This window comes from Leguminivora glycinivorella, chromosome 5 (assembly GCF_023078275.1).
Source record: "Leguminivora glycinivorella isolate SPB_JAAS2020 chromosome 5, LegGlyc_1.1, whole genome shotgun sequence".
Lineage (NCBI taxonomy): Eukaryota > Metazoa > Arthropoda > Insecta > Lepidoptera > Tortricidae > Leguminivora > Leguminivora glycinivorella.
Window position 1 is genome coordinate 1,552,081 of NC_062975.1, and position 14,513 is coordinate 1,566,593.

At 37.6% G+C, this 14,513-nt stretch overlaps 1 protein-coding gene across 1 annotated transcript in view; it reads left to right on the top strand.

Moving 5' to 3' along the window:
* The first annotated feature begins 5,461 nt into the window (after positions 1 to 5,461).
* LOC125226173 overlaps positions 5,462 to 14,513 on the top strand; it is a 168,995-nt gene continuing 159,943 nt past the window's right edge. Inside the window, exon 1 of the mRNA XM_048130086.1 lies at positions 5,462 to 5,719. The gene's annotated coding sequence lies outside the window, so the exon portion shown is untranslated. The remainder of the gene's footprint in view (positions 5,720 to 14,513) is intronic.

Sequence of the window (14,513 nt, forward strand, 5' to 3'; positions counted from 1 at the left end):
GAGATGGCGTGACGAGCTAGACGCCTTTGACGAGGACTGGTGGGAGACTTCAGGGGATTTTTATGTGTGGAGGAATTTGAGATAGACCTTTGCCCAACAGTGGGACAATATGGGCTCTTAATAATAATAATAGGTGCACTTTGACTGACAAAGAAAGATGCTCGAGCTTTGTCGTTCGCAGTAGGCCCACTGTTTCTATGACTCCTGTGGTATAGTAACGCATGTCAGTTTCAGCGTGATTGAATCTCTCCGGTTTGCGGCAGACACTAAAGCCTCCATCAAAACGGCTTTAGTATCACTTGCTAATGGAGAATTTACAAGTTAAGTTCACTTGATTTTATAGTTATAGTTGCTGATTCGAAGTTTAATATGGCCACAGTATAATAAAGAGTACTATCGTATAGTATGGCCGCTCCCGCTCCCCGCTGAAAATGCTGCCCACCACCTCTCGGTTACCTCACAGTTACCACCTGTCAAGAACGCGAACAGTCAACCTGTTATATTTCACTCATACAAGCATAGTATGCGTTCACCTACACAAGCTTAGACCGTGTGCTAGGAACGCGCCTCTTTCATATATTTGATCGCCAGTTTCCGAGGTGTGATATGGCTGTGTGTAATGCGGGGCGTACGTTACCACGACCCAGCTTGATGAAGTAAAGCTTGCGGTATTCGAGAGGCAAGTGCTGCGAAGAATTTATGGTTAAAGGAGCCTACCGGCAGCGAACGAACCATACATTGGAAGCTCTAGTCAAGCAAGAGACTATTGTTAGGTTCTGCAAATCCCAGCGGCTGAGATGGGCATGGTCACCTTGAAGGAATACCAGATATGAGGGCTTCTTACAATTATGACCAGGTGGATAGCGCAACAAAGAAGGCTTAGGGCTAAACCTCGGAAAAGGTGGCTTGACTATGTGGAAGAGGATCTGAGGAGAATGAGGAAATATACCAACTGGAGGAGAGTTGCTAGAGATCGCGACAACTGGAGGACGATAGTGGAGGAGGCCAAGACCCACAAAGGGTTGTAGCGCCATCGGAAGTAAAAATAAGTAAGTAATGCGGGGTGTGCGCCGTGCTTGTCAAATAAATACACTCCGGTTTTAAACTCTAAGGGTCACTTGCAACACAAAAGTGGAGGATTAACCCTAGGTTAACATTTTTTTTTATACTACGTCGGTGGCAAACAAGCATACGGTCCGCCTGATGGAAAACGGTCACTGTAACCTGTACAGTTGACAGTCCACTAACCTTGAGTTAAGCGGGTGGTGCAAGATAGATAGATAGATAGATAATCGTTTATTCATCACACAAGGTAATAGGCTCTTAGGCAAGTGGCCCTTATTGAAAAAAAAAAGAAATTTTCCAAATTTAAAATCGTAAAATTTCCCTAGAGAAAAAAACCATGACAAAAACACCGATTTGTTATTTTATAGTTAAACTACATAAACTAGCAAAATAGGTCACAAGATATTCTACAGCTGCAGTGGCTTCTTAATGGCATCATCTCCCAAGACAAGAAGACGTGATAATTCTAACAATGATAACCGTTATATAGTGTACAGTACCGGGCTGTCAGGACCACTGCCAAACAACGCAGCCGGTATTATATATTGCTGCGACCCAGATTGGATCATTATATTATTTACTTCTTAACACGAAATGGGGATAGGAGCTACGAAATCGGAAGCACACAAACCTAGTCTGACATTTTCAAGTAAAAGGTACCAAATTGTCGCTTAAGCACAAAGCTTTAAAATATGATAAGTGTATCATAGGGAGAAGTGTGTCACGTGTACGCCAAATCTTGGGATTAGTTGTCACAGCGGACCCCAGGCTCCCATGAGCCGTGGCAAATGCCGGGATAACGCAAGGAGGATAATGATGAATACATTTGTTTTTTTGTCTTTTTTCTCGTCTGAGTAACGCTTTGTTCAGTTTTCCTTTTAGTTACCTATACAAGCGTTTCTACTCTGCATACGCAACGACCTCACGAAAAGGACTTTCATTAAGCGGCAGTATACATTTTTATTTCGCGCCTTCACACGTTTCTGAAGCCGGAATTATATTTCCGCAGTTTTTCATTTGGATTATGTGTAGGGTTGCAAAAAAAGGTTTTTTTTTCTGGTTTGAAAAAAAAACATGAAAAAAAACGTAAAAAAAACAGTTTTTTTTTCTGTAGTATATTTTTTTTTCCAAAGTACCTACGAAATATCAAAATTTGCAAAGCAGTTAATACTTTTATACGGTTTTTTAGACTTAATGTTAACTATTAAACGAATTTATTCAAATAACTTTAATTTATGGTCTTAGAAAAGTAACATTTAAGAAATCTGTAGTTGGTAGTTATCACTATTTACTGTTGGCAACACCACTGCCTCTTCACGCTGCACGCCTCATCGGGGATTCCCCAATAAACGTTTGTATACCGAATGTTAATCGAATTAAAATGTACGTTATTGTTAGTGAAACACGTCACAACTCACGAAAAAAAGTTATTGTCGAAGTTTGCTCATCTGAAAAAAAAAAATATTCAGAAAAAAAAAACAATGGTGCTCGGTTTTTTTTCATGTTTTTTTCATAATTCTGAAAAATACTTGTGCAATTCGAATCCAGTTTTTGTCTTTCGTTTTTTTTTCTCTTTATTAAGATACAAACGGTCATATATACAAAAAAATAACAGAAAAATAAGTAACAAAAAACCAGACCTATAGTTTTGTTTTTTAAGAGGAAAGTGTTTTTTTTTTCTAATGCACGGACGGTTCCTGTCGCTAAAGTGAAAAAAAAAATCATAATAGCTAATAACATTATTAGACTTATTATAATATATAATATATAATTATAGTCTTATTATATAAGACGCTGTTACGTCATCGCCCAAATCAATTGTTTAGTTGTAAACTTTTATTGTTTGTTTTTCTTCATGTTCCTATTTACTGTTTTTTTTTTATTTAAGTTTCATGACGCATTGGATTTATCTGTAATGTCATTGAAATATGTTTTCAAATAAATAAATAAATAAATAAATAAATAAATAAATAAATAAATAATTTCTAGTACCGAAGATTTAATCCTCCTCTAGGGCCCGTTTCTCGCAAGGTACAAGCCTTGTATTACAAGTGTGTTTCCATGACAACCCAATTTGACAGTTCGCGCGCTTGTAATACAAGGCTTGTACCTTTCGAGAAACGCGGGCCCCTGGAAGTACAGTCAACGGCATAAATAAGTGATTATTTCTGTACCTTGTCACTTTCGTCGTGTCTGAAATGTCATACGAAATTGTCAAACGATTTAAAGCGATAATGTAAAAAAATCCCGTTATTATAGCCTGTCAACCAAATTTTGGCAGTAGCAATGTACATCAAACTAAAGTATGGTATCCCTATGATACGAACAAAAACCAGCAATGTACGTCAAACAGCCACAGAGATTTTTTTTCAAGGGGCTCGTTGGGCCTGCAACATTGGAATGCCTCCCTAATAAAAAAAGCATATGAAACGCGTATACTCATCCTTTACTTCCTTACGAATTAGATAATCTATTAAAAAGGGACGGATATATGTTAGTTTTTTTCTCTTTTTGGTAGGGTGGAGGTTTCCACAGATAACATACAAATGACACGCGAATTTCCACCGATTTTCAATACCTAGTGTTGCTACCCCGCGATTTTTCAAATTTGCCGCCTTTTTTTAGTGACAAGATTTGGTTGACGGTCTATATAAGTAAGTATTTTTTCTGTTACTCTAGATGATTTCTTCTAATTGCAGATTTCTTCGTATTCGCGGTAGGCCCTTTAAAGTGCCGAATGTGTCTAACCGCCGGTTCCCGTTTAATCAGATTTAGAGATGGGTCGTGGGTAAATACCCAATCTACCCACCCGGGTATTTACCCGGTAAATACCTATCTACCCGGTATTTACCCGTATCTACCCAAATTGACGGGTAGATTCATTTCATGTTGCACATGCTGATTTGTGTTAAAATGGAGATAAATACTAAGTTAGTGGTTGTAATTATTATACACAATTCAAAACGAAACTGTTCAGTCAAATATACAATAAAGATTACAGAAGTTTTAATGTATATTTTCAAAAATAATTAAAAAAAATATGTTTTACGTGTGCTTTTTAGATTGCATTAACTAGTCGTATTTATACGATAAAGATAAACTTCCTAGTACTGGTTGGAGGGGGTTATGGTGGGGTTAGGGGGGGTAAAATGTATTTTTTTCATATTTCATGGAAACTATCATGAATATTGAAAAGTTTTGTATGTACGAACTAGACACAATTTCCTACAAAAAAGTTTATATACATTTTTGTCATAAAACATACTATGTATGAGTTATGAGCTTCAAAATGAGATTTTTAAAATATTTTTATTCACATATTTTCATTTACAGTTTTAATTTATCAGACTTATAATTTATATTAAAAGCATTTTAAATTATTTCCGTGTGTCAGAGAATGATATTACACCATTTTCATAGTTGGAACGATACACTAAAATCACATTTTATCTCATAGCAACCTATTCGTTCTCAATTTGAATAAACATTATGTGTACAATTACAAAGACTGACTTAAATTAATCTATTTTAGCCCAAAACACCATTTAAAACGTCAAATTTGGAAGAAAAATGAAAATACCCGCGTATTTACCCGCGGGTAGGTAAATATCGGGTATTTACCCGGTAAATACCCACCGTCGGGTATTTACCTGGGTAGTTACCCATCTCTAATCAGATTGCGTCGGCCAAAGCCGGAAGGCGACACTGGCCGAGTTTGCAATAATTACCCCAAACCCCGAATTACAGACCGGTTAAATGAAAATATGTAATTGTGAACACAATCTTGTTAACGATAATGTAATAAGTCAACAACTGAAAGGTGATTAAAATGTATTTGTTTTTATATAAATACTTATAAGTAGGTGGTTCTTGGGCGATTTTGTACAAAAGTATCAAGTCAGAAAAGTGTATCGAAAAAATCGTCTCATAAATATAATACCGACTATGCTGCGTGCTTTCTTCAAAAATACCATCATTTCAGAAGTGGCTAATGAAGTAAAAAAATATTTAGAATCTTCAACACATTACACACACGATTACTCTCCCGTCGTCTAAAATAGCAGGAAATTATAAATGATTGATGAAATGAAACTAATAGAAAATAATAACATTAGCAAACTTCAGCCTCCCTCAATCCAATTTTCATTTTATTCACTCCAACCCAACTTCAAACGACATAAATCTGAGTTAAAAGTTAATTTCGTCAATCCGGATAATTCCTCATGGTTTAATCAGACTAAGTTGGGTGTAATTAATGTTCACTAAGGCCACACAATCTAGGAAAGCTCCGGCTTAGAGCTGCTACGGGGCTAGAGGGGCTACGGAACCCGCGGCCCGGGTCCGTAGCGGCGGGCGGAGCGGCTGCGGGGCCTCAGTACTATGGGGGCGGCCGGCCTGTCCCCACGCTCGTTGCTCCGCGCGGCAGTACCGACTCGCGTCTCCAAACTGTCAACAACTCTGTCGAAGTAATAGTACAAGTTTGGCACGTAGGCTCTCTCGGTAATTACAATTTTAAGACTGTGTAAGTGATTGTTTGACGCGCTTTAAGTTACCGTGAAAGTTTTTCGGAGTTGAGTGTTTAGACGGTAAATGCAATTAATTATATTTACATAATTAATGAAAGGTAAACATACAAGTGCTAGCTGTGAATTATGTAAGTAGCAGTGAATAGTTTATGTTAAATTATCTGAAGTGTGTTTTTGTAGTTTTCTTTTTTGAATAAATTTAATGCGGTGGCGGCAAAAAAATAAAATTATTATCTGCTCTCTTGATTAAAATTTCGGCATTAAAGCGGCAAAAAGAAATAAAATTATTAGGTAAAAGAGGAGAAGCAAGTCAATATCCGCTCACCGGATTTGTTTATATAAATAGAGGATAACAGATTTTCTTTAAAAAAACTTTTAATTTATTTACTGACTAGAATGAATGTGGGAAAGAAAATAATAAAAGTAGTAACATTTAATATTTATTTGCAAGTACATCGGGTAAGATTTATTTATAGTTAGTAACATTCACGTGATTGGCAATACATACCTAATATACAAAATTATTATCGGTACTGATAACAGTTGTATAATAGAATAGAATTAATTTTATTCGCAAACACACAAAAGAGAAAAATATTACAAATAGGAACACATAAAAACGAGAAGGTGCCACGAAATGGTAACTATATCGTACTAAATAATGAAACGAAAAAGTCAAACACATAAAAACGAGAAGGTGCCAATTTATGGCAACCTACGTTCATAATCCTGTTCACTCATGGAAGCGGTCCGTCGAGAATGAGCTACGAGCGGCTGGTCTGAGCTGGAGCGAGGCCACGAGGGTCGCTGAAGATAGAAAGGCGTGGCGCGAGCTTGTGAAGGCCCTTTGCACCTCTGGGGTGCCTTAGGACTACAACAACAACAACAACAACAACGTTCATAATCTAAGCTGAATCTGCTGAACAAATTTAAACCAGAGGAAATGAAATAAACCATTTGTAACCCCGTTTATTCAGTGCCTTCCTTGTAGTTATGTTTATTTTTCTTTTTTTATACCATATACCACGTTTGTGGCAAACAGGTATACGGCCCGCCTGATGGGAAGCGGTCACGGACGCCTGCAACTCAAGGGGTGTCACATGCGCGTTGCCGACCCATTAGAAATTTGTACACTCCTTCTTTGGAGCACCCCGTACCGTAGTTCATATTTCTTTAAAATAAACAGCACAATCATAATACCAAAAGTTATTAAATGATGAGCCAAAAGTGTTTCCATTTATAACTAACATACTTTAACTTTTTTAGCAAGGCTCATCTCATATCCAAATCTGGTTTTATTACAAACTAGCTTTTATCCGCGGCTTCGCCCGCGTAATAAAAGTATTCATTAAGATTTTCATTTGGATCCGTAGGAACCGTAGGTTTCTCTGTAGGTATATTTATCTGCGATTATTTCGATTGCACATAATACTTTTGCTTGCAATGATTGTAGAAATATTACACATCGACCACAGCGTAGGTAATTCTATATACGCTGGGGAAACCTTTATAAACATCCCACATAGCCCGTATTTCGACACTATGATCGGTGGGTAAAAAGTACTTTTTTCTATTATCCCTTACAATTTTTTACATTTTGCTTATACTTATCTCAAACGTAATCTTCAAGCAAGCAAACAACGATCGTCCTAGAGCACATTGATTGTAAGAGACCGCCGACCGATTATCCGTATCCCGCTAACGATACCCATATTATCCGTATCCGTATCCGTATCGCTATCGCTATCCCTATCGCTATCCCTATCGCTTTCCCTATCGCTATCCCTATCGCTATCCCTATCCCTTATCAAGATGTTTAATGATATAACACTTTAAGTTCTCGCGCTTTGTACACATATTTAAAGTCACATACAGGTCGAACGCGATTAATGAACATTATTTTTACCTTTTTCCCAACGTTTCGGCCAGGTTGCACTGGCCGTGGTCGCGGAAGACTGACGTCCCAGCAAAATGTCACCGGAGATGTAAACAACACAAAACTACCCGATATTAATTTATATAAATGTTCGGGGTAGACAAATAAATATAATCTACCCGCTTTTAGTTAATGTTTATTTCCCACCATGTTTATTTTAAAGGTAAAAATAATGTTAATTAATCGCGTTCGACCTGTATGTGACTTTAAATATATGTTTAATGATTTCTTATCAAGTGCTAAAATATAAAGTTTCATGGTTTTATCATTTAAAATTAAGAAATCCCATACAAACTTTATACCTCTTTTTCAACCCCTTCATCCCTTTTTTTCGAAATAAAAAGTAGCCTATGTTCTGTCTCAGGGTCTAAAGATTGTCTGTTCCAAATTTCATCAAAATCGGTTGCGTGGTTTAAGCGGGAAAGCGTAACAGACAGACAGACAGACAGACAGACAGACAGACAGACAGACAGAGTTACTTTCGCATTTATAATATTAGTATGGAAGTATGGATATAGTATGGATATAATGGTGCTCCCAGACTAGCTGTTATTAAGTGGAGCACCGTAAAATAGGCAAGTGCGCCGTGGGTTAGTAACTACTGTTATCCACTTATTAACTAAAACCACATTGTTATTTTTTTAAGAACTTCCGAGCACTATCCAAAATGGGTACGTCATTACTGTATTCAACTTCAAATTTAATAAACCTACTTCATACCTCTGGTGCCACGAGTTTTATCCTCCGCAGTCATCAAACCCGTTGTCTAAACATCAATGCGTAAATCGTCTGCAATAAACTGGTGGACAGTGACTTCATACTACCCGTGTACCCGTGTAGGTTTGCGTCCACCATCACTGAGATAAGGGTTCTGAGCTATAAATAAATATAAACACCTTGAGTTGATCTTCTTATTTGTTAGTTTTGCTTAAGTAAGTAAGTCCTCGTTTCATAACAATAATTATGAGTACCTACCCTTAATTAGTAATTATTAACTAAATTGTATCTACCGGAAATATGAAAAAACTTATGTCAAATATTAAATAATATTTGATAAAATGTTGCGAAAAATAAATTGGTAGGAGCCGGGATATGAACCAACAACCTTCGGATTGAAAGTCGCACGTTCCTGCTTCTGGCCAATAGCGATTTTAATCCGTTTTCTATGATAATTAAATTAAAAATAATCGATGGAATCAGGCGTTATTTTACGGGAAACCATGATTAATCAAAATATAGATAAATACTTACTTGAGTCAAGGACGATTTAATACTGGACTGACAAAGCCCATACAAAAAAGCGTACCCCTACTGCCCCTGGAATGTATGGCTTAAAACTAGATGGCGCTGCACGCAGCCTGAAAGTGGCCAAAATCATATTTTCCCCAAATATTTTTGCGTGTTTTTATTTTCTATAAGAAAAATTGACAGATTTCTTTATTTTAAAAATATCAAGTCAATATACATTTTGAAAAAAAAATGGTAGGCATCATGTGTAGTTATGATAGTATTTAATAGGTGGCGCTAAAAAATCGAAGTACGATTCTTAATATGAAGTATGTAAATCCATACTATCCATACTTCCATACTTATACTTACTAATATTATAAATGCGAAAGTAACTCTGTCTGTCTGTCTGTCTGTCTGTCTGTCTGTCTGTCTGTCTGTCTGTCTGTTACGCTTTCCCGCTTAAACCACGCAACCGATTTTGATGAAATTTGGAACAGGCAATCTTTAGACCCTGAGACAGAACATAGGCTACTTTTTATTTCGAAAAAAAGGGATGAAGGGGTTGAAAAAGAGGTTGAAAGTTTGTATGGGATTTCTTAATTTTAAATGATAAAACCATGAAACTTTATATTTTAGCACTTGATAAGAAATCATTAAACATATATTTAAAGTCACATACAGGTCGAACGCGATTAATTAACATTATTTTTACCTTTAAAATAAACATGGTGGGAAATAAACATTAACTAAAAGCGGGTAGATTATATTTATTTGTCTACCCCGAACATTTATATAAATTAATATCGGGTAGTTTGGTGTTGCTTACATCTCCGGTGACATTTTGCTGGGACGTCAGTCTTCCGCGACCACGGCCAGTGCAACCTGGCCAAAACGTTGGGAAAAAAGGTAAAAATAATGTTAATTAATCGCGTTCGACCTGTATGTGACTTTAAATATGTGTACAAAGCGCGAGAACTTAAAGTGTTATATCATTAAACATCTTGATAAGGGATAGGGATAGGGATAGGGATAGGGATAGCGATAGGGATAGCGATAGGGAAAGCGATAGGGATAGCGATAGGGATAGCGATAGGGATAGCGATAGCGATAGCGATAGCGATAGCGATAGCGGTAGCGATAGCGATAGCGATAGCGATAGCGATAGCGATAGCGATAGCGATAGCGATAGCGATAGCGATAGCGATAGCGATACGGATACGGATACGGATACGGATAATATGGGTATCGTTAGAGGGATACGGATAATCGGTCGGCGGTCTCTTACAATCAATGTGCTCTAAGACGATCGTTGTTTGCTTGCTTGAAGATTACGTTTGCGATAAGTATAAGCAAAATGTAAAAAATTGTAAGGGATAATAGAAAAAAGTACTTTTTACCCACCGATCATAGTGTCGAAATACGGGCTATGTGGGATGTTTATAAAGGTTTCCCCAGCGTATATAGAATTACCTACGCTGTGGTCGATGTGTAATATTTCTACAATCATTGCAAGCAAAAGTATTATGTGCAATCGAAATAATCGCAGATAAATATACCTACAGAGAAACCTACGGTCCCTACGGATCCAAATGAAAATCTTAATGAATACTTTTATTACGCGGGCGAAGCCGCGGGTAAAAGCTAGTCCTATATAAATAATCCTTGGTTGAGTATAACAGCCGGGTTAGTACAACTTTTGCTGGTTTACTGGGTCAGATAGTTGGGTAGATTAGTGAGTTATTCCGGATGTCAAATACTTAAAGTGCGTTGGTTGTGCCTCTAATAGGTAATCGTGTGGTATCCTACACAAGATAAAGTAGTCATATAAATTCACCATAAACCAGATAACTAGAAAAAGGCATTTTTTAAAGACAATGTTAGTAAAAACGTGTTCAACTAGGACATGTGCGGTGTAGCCTCATTCCACCCACGCCGCCGGCGACGGAGGCTACATCCGAGAACTAAGGCGCGTCTATATTACAGTTTTGTGACTGAAATTTAAGACCGCGCGCAGCCGCGCACAGAGAAAAACTATTCTGAGATTTGGTTGAAAATTTATTTCTAGAAGATTATTTACTACTTTATTACTTCGCTAATCCGCGAAAAGATAACGTGCTCGTCAATCTAGCGGTCTAGCACAACTTGCGTTCTCGCCCTGCTTCAAAGCCATATGTAACTCCGTATAGACAGCTACAGTCTAAGAATAAAAACCGGCCAAGAGCGTGTCGCTGTCGGGCCACGCTAATTGTAGGGTTCCGTAGTTTTTCGTATTTTTCTCAAAAACTTCTGAATCTATCGAGTTCAAAACAATTTTCTTAGAAAGTCTGTATAATGATCTACTTTTGTGATTTTTTTCATATTTTTTAAACTTATGGTTCAAAAGTTAGAGGGGGGGGGGCGCACTTTTATTTTCTTTAGGAGCGATTATTTCCGAAAATATTAATATTATCAAAAAACGATCTTAGTAAACCATTATTCATTTTTTAATACCTATTCAACAATTTAACAGACGTTCGGGTTGGAATGAAAAAAAATATCAGCCCCCACTTTACATGTAGGGGGGGTACCCTAATAAAACATTTTTTTCCATTTTTTATTTTTGCACTTTGTTGGCGTGATTGATATACATATTGGTACCAAATTTCAGCTTTCTAGTGCTAACGGTTACTGAGATTATCCGCGGACGGACGGACGGACGGACGGACAGACAGACAGACATGGCGAAACTATAAGGGTTCCTAGTTGACTACGGAACCCTAAAAAAACGTAGCTCAGAACCATGTAGAAAAAGGTACGGTGGCCTAGATGGCGTTACACCTTTGGGGGGCGCTCGGCTAGATTGCGCTAATATTAATATTTGACATTTTAACACATATCAAGCTAAGAATATGGGCCAAATAGTCAAAACTGAGGTTTAAAAGTTTTAAGCTTGTGTCGAGAGGTGGCAGTCTATGCACTGTAATTACATATTTTACTTTGACAGTAACTCTCTATAATACTTGATACTCTTTGCCCTGAACCTGAATACATACTTGAAGTCGCGCTTGATGTATGGATGGACTCGCGTTGTATTTAACACAAGTTGTGCTAAACCGCCAGGTGACCTTAGTTGTACCTAAACCGGATGACTAGAAAACTTTAAAAGTACCCATAATAATTTTACTCCACTGTACCCACAAAGTTACATTAATTTGGAAAACGTAAAAATACGTCAGAGCCGAATAGAGTCGTCACATAACTTTTGAGTCGTAAACCGTACACTTTTGTACGTGACCGAGGAGTCCAGCCGGCCTAGCCAATGTGACAATCGTTAACGCTAGGTGCCGACTAAAACGCAGTCTGGCTCTGTCGCGCCAATACGGAAGAGCAATAGAGATAGCTAGCTACGATAACGATATTATCGTAAGCGTTTGGTACTCGCCTAGGCCGGCAGAAGCTTTTACGCCGCAAAGTGCTCGAACACCCGCCGGCCAGGGCGTTTTAATTGACAAATTGCTTAACAGATGGCGCTTCGTTACACGGTTTGAATGTGTGTTTAGAACACCACACACCTCTACTTAGTTTTACATAGAATTAAGCAGAGCAACTTCGACGCGGGTTATTTGATATAGGGTAAGTTGTCGAAAGATGTAATATCCAAATTACAAACCTTCCCTTCTGGTAAAAGAAGAAGCAAAGCGCTTCGTGTGGCACATTTGATACTGCGAATCATAGATATATTTGTTGTGTTTGCCAAACTCATTTAAATAAGGGATCGTTGAGAGTAAGCAAAGACATAGTAACTCCGTATAGACGGATAAAGTCTAAGAAAAAACGTACCTCAAAGCCCTAGAAAAGGTACGGTGGCCTAGATGGCGTTACACCATTGGGGAACGCTCGGCTAGATGGCGTTAATATTAATATTTGACATTTTAACACATATCAAGCTAACAATATGGGCCAAATTGTCAAAACTGAGGTTCAAAAGTTTTAAGCTTGTGTCGAGAGATGGCCGACTATGCACTGTGATTACATATTTTACTTTGACAGTAAGTATAATTATTATATTGCCACTGACGTAGTATAATGTTGATGTTTATGTGACGACCGGTCTCGCTCAGTTGGTGGTGACCCTGCCTGATAAGCAAGCGCGGATCCAGCTTCGTTCCCAGGGGGGGGGTCACGTGGTAAAGGCCCAGGCCCCAGGGGGGGGTCACGTGGTCTATTTGTATGGCTAGCTCCAGGGGGGGTCATGACCCCCATGACCCCCCTCCCCCCCTTGAACCGCGCATGCTGATAAGCCGCGGTCCTAGGTTCGAATCCCTGTAAGGGCATTTATTTGTGTGATGAGCACAGATATTTGTTCCTGAGTCATGGATGTTTTCTATGTATATAAGGTCCTAATTTATTAGATGCAGATATTTTTACAGCTGATAGTACTCGGTCTCTGGAGTATATTAAACCGTGAAACATTATAGCTTTTACGATGTTTTTTTGGAGAAAACGGAAAAACAAATTTGCTACGTAAAAACACCCTGTTTATGTGATTATTAAATGAAAACTCATTGAACAGATTCTAGTACCTCTTTTACGTACCACTTAACTGTAACTGGCCACTTCAATGACATGTGCAGTTTTCCCACCGAACCTTTACGACATTTACAACCATTGTACTAGAAATGACAACTCGAACATATTCTGTGCGCCGACCGGCAGCGGCGGCAGCGCGAGGCGCATGCGCGTGAAGCGAACCGTGTCATAGAGTAAGACTTGACCACCTAGACGCGACACTTTTAGTGTAGACCTTTGTTTTATACTTTGTGTGTGAAATACTAAGTAGTTTATTTTTAGCACTATTGTGTTATATTTAATTTCTACTCAGTGAAATAAAAATAAGTAATTGTTTTTTTCATAAATTTTAATTTCCTTTGAATAAAATTAGTTTTGTAAGTTTCTGTCGCTCAGAATAATAATCGCGCCATTCACCTTGTTTTACCTCCCTTGCACCGGTTTAACACCGGTTGCATTAAATACTATATTACTATTTCAGTTTTGGTGTCACTATTTTTCGTCAATAATGAGAATTATAATTCAGAAATAATTCAAAATCATGCTTATTGTATAATATTATCGCCTAAAATTCGTATTAGAACTGTGTAATATTCAAAACTATAAATTGAAATAAATATTTTTATATTATATATTGAAAACAGAATATGATCACAATTATTATACCTTATTAGGTGCATGTAGGTACATGTCCTGTCTGCGCGATTCATCTATGATTCCAGTCGTCAAAATGGCGGCCATAGCATCGCGTTTAAGGAGCCCGTCCCTTCATTATAATAATTACTTAAATTAAGTTAGATCGAAATAGCTTGTCTACTAACCGATGAAATGTGACACCGTCACTTTTATTAGATTTTCTCGTATGGCTTCAACAGTATCTTATAGCACAGGAAGGCATTTTTTCATTTTATTTGTGTGCAGTCAGAGACAACCTCCTCCCGCCACGCGCAGAGACTGACTGAGGCAACATAAGTCCACTGGACTTATGTTCGTGGCGCAAACTTTTTGTTCGCCGTGTCCTCTCTAGTACATTATACCTCAATGTTTACAACAAACAGTTGTTGACATGACAGACAGTGTTATTGTGAAATGTGATAATGCACATGATGATTTTTTTTAGACGAAATTATAATTAATTTTTTTGTTAGGAAAATGAAATCAAAAAAGTTACATGAAAAGATTTCTTAATTTATATTTAAAGTTAATTA